The sequence below is a fragment of the Argiope bruennichi genome, chromosome 6 (genome assembly GCF_947563725.1).
Source record: "Argiope bruennichi chromosome 6, qqArgBrue1.1, whole genome shotgun sequence".
NCBI lineage: Eukaryota > Metazoa > Arthropoda > Arachnida > Araneae > Araneidae > Argiope > Argiope bruennichi.
This window is the reverse complement of record NC_079156.1, coordinates 138,640,294-138,643,842: the sequence shown is the minus strand read 5'-3', so window position 1 is coordinate 138,643,842 and position 3,549 is coordinate 138,640,294.

Below are 3,549 nucleotides of genomic sequence, written 5' to 3'. Positions count from 1 at the left end.
CTTTCTCTTCACCCTGCGACAAGAGATATTTGTATTCATCTGATTGTACTCATCGAGGCTTTTTACGTGGATGTTTCATCAGGTGTTTATTTTGCTGGCAGGTGCTCACTGAATGAGTAGTTCCCATAGAAGTACGGGCATTCCTCGCTAGAATTATTTGTGTTCTCTCAGGAAATGGAATGCCCTATTTTTGCTTAACAAAGGCTTCTTGCCAATTAGGTTTACAAATGCATCAAAAATTTGCTCGGATCTAGAGGCGAGGGTATTTCATTTCGACTGCTCTTCTCTCTAAGAAACAGAGATTGACAAATTTTTTAAAATTTTATACCACATAAAAATTGCGAAAAAATAAACGTCCCATCTTAAAATCATTTTTCGATTAGAAATGAATACGTACGTCCTAAATAGAAGGTTCAAAATAAAGAATAAATATTTTAAATTTGCATCATTTAGTTACATTCACAAATGAATCTTTTATACTGTAATAAGATACAAAAACACAATATATATTGCAGCAAAAAGTAGAAAGTAACAAATATTAAATATTTAGTATTGACTGCGTTTAATGCGACGAATGAGCTTGCTTTGTTGCCATTGATTTCACTGTGTCTGTTTCAAACATAACTCGTCAACATCAACAATAAGCATAAAAATCACTACTGCTACTAATAACAATAGTGAATGCATCTGTTGGAGCTCTAAAGCTAAATCATCTGAACTACGGTTACAAATTTTTGACATGTATACTTTAGAAAGTATAAATAAGCACCTGGTAGTAATTTTTTAAAAAATTTAAATGGTTTTAATTAATTAAAAATTAAACGAATTTTTTCCATTTTCTTCTGATAACTTCCAAAATTATTTAGTGCACAAATATTTTTTACATCATTTTAAAATTTAAAAAAAATGATCAATGGTGCCAATTATTTCTATTTTTAATCTATTCTTATACAATATTTAAAGTTTATTTTACAACTACACTGTTGAAGTGAAATTCAGATCCCTTCTGCTGTTGCTGCTAATATTTCATACTGGCTTATTTACCCAATTGTTGATCATTAAGTTATGAAGACTTGGCTAATTTTTCCATATAGAGAAAATTTCAATTTCCGGATTTTTTGTACTGGCAGAATTCAAGGTTTGGCAACAGTAAAATTTTCAAATTTTGTTATACTTACAATCCAGATTTAGCATCTGAATGAAGCATTAATGAACATTTTTTTTATTATTAAATGCGCCCATTTTTAAACACTGCGGCTTTTTCTTGCGATATCACTGTAAATATGAAGATAGGACGGATAATTAAGAAATTGCATAGTGCCATGAATAAAACAGTGAAAGGTTTCTAAAATAATAACTGTCATACGTCTCACAAAATTTAAAGTCCAAAAATATTTTGCTAAAGAAAACATTAGGACAGAAGTTGCGCAGAATATTTAAAATTTTAGCTACCATTAATCCTAGTGAATCAACTGGTCATCAAAAGCGGTTAGTATTAAATTAAATAATAACAAATATATCTAAACAATAGTCAAAACAAAATGTCAAGCAATGGCAGTTTATATTCAGTTGGAACATTCATTTAAAAATTAAAAAAAAATAATTCCACTAAAAATAATGTAATGTTCCATTAGTAGTGCATATCCTATTTATCGAGAAACTTTGTTATTATACTTTAACTCAAACTCTAAAATAGCATAATCCGCATTCAACATTTTTCGCAGTTACCTTACAGTGAAAATAAATGCAGAAAATTTCTTTGTAGGTAGAAGAAAATTTGATCATAATAAAATCAACAAAAGGTTTAATTCATTTGTCTGTAAAATTCACAGCGAAAATTTTGTAAATAGTTATGTTCAATTTTCGCGTTGTTAATAATGAGTTGCCTTTTTCCAATCAGTTGGAAAGTCGGAATTATTGGTTAACTTTAATTTCATTTAAATCGTTTAGATGCAACTTCGCATCCATGATAACGTGAAATTGCCAGACATTAAAGCAGTGTTATTTTAATTGTCTTACTTATATTTTGTTCATTGTGTCCCTAAATTTTTCTAATAGAGGCCAATCTTATGCAATCATCCTGCTATTGAAAAGGTAAACTTCAGGTATCTTCTAAATTTCGTAGTACTATAACATCATTTTTATAACATCATAACCTCATCACCCGAAGACAGAAGTCTGATTTCTAGCTCATATGAAGATGAAACTCTCACATTCACAACCCCTGTTTACAGGGGGGCACATTCACACACCTCACAGATAGAACACAGAGGAAGAACAACCATGCCCTAACCGGGACTCGAACCCCGGAAGCCCAGATCATGGGGAAAACGCATTACCCCTATGTCAGGACACCGGCATTCAATTAATTGAAATTTAAAAAAAGAATCAATCCAAGGGGCACATTCCCACCCGCCAAAGTGTGTAAGTACAAAATTCAGTATCTGTAGGTCAGACGATTTGCCATGTAGATCATAAACACATTCATCTCTACTCATAGTAGAGATGAAAGAGTATTTTGATGCTCTATAGGGCAGATTGCTTCACCACCCAATTTGGTACCTATATACTTTAAAAGGGGAAAGTATCCATCGCGGAGCGATTTTCTTAAAATTTTAATCAATTAAAAAAATAAGCGAATTTGTGATTTTTTTTTCTACGATAACATCCGAAAATTTTATAGCATAAAATGCATTTCACAACTTTCCAAAATTTTAAAAAAATGCTTTTTTGAAAGCAATTTCATTGTCTTGCAGTTTTTTAAAAATATATTTTTGGAATCATCTTAAACATATTTTTTGCACAAATTTTAACGATAGATTACATTGTCGCTCTAACATTCAAACCGCTTTCATAATTTCTTCAAATATTTAATAGCTTGATTTTCAGCTTTTTTTTTTTTTTTTTTTTGAAAACTAGAGGGAAAAATTTCTATTTAAATTTGTGTGGTTTACAAGACGAAAAAAGTGAAAATATAATATCGTAAAACTCAGAAAAGGAATGAATTGCAAATTTCTATTTTCAAAGCGCTGTGGTAGAATGGGGCTGCTCTACGTGATGCAACACTGCTGAACAGTTTCATGCTCCTTTCTAATCATGTTGAACTTCAGTGTTCTAGTGCGCCGCAGAATTCATGTCAATTCGACGGTACTCGGTATGTTGTGTGATTGGTCTCTCTTTTACTGTATCATTCACCATTTACAAGAATGTATATAATTGTATGTGTAACTATTTAGAAATATCGGAGGACTGACTGCTCTGAGATTGAAAATGATTCTCAGAGTAGAGATTTTCTAGAATTTGAGATAAGTATCAATAATAAAATGTTTTCAATGAATTCTTGGTCTGCTTTTTGATTCCGCCCTGCTTACTGCTTTAGCTTTTATTTTTCATGAATCCATGCCAAACCTTTTCGGCACGAAATATGTCACTAGATTGGAAAAATTTAAGCACGCAATGAATAGAACAAATGAAAAATAATTAAAATAACACAACTTTAATATCAGACAATTTGGGTGAATCATGGACATGAAGTTATATCTAAACGAT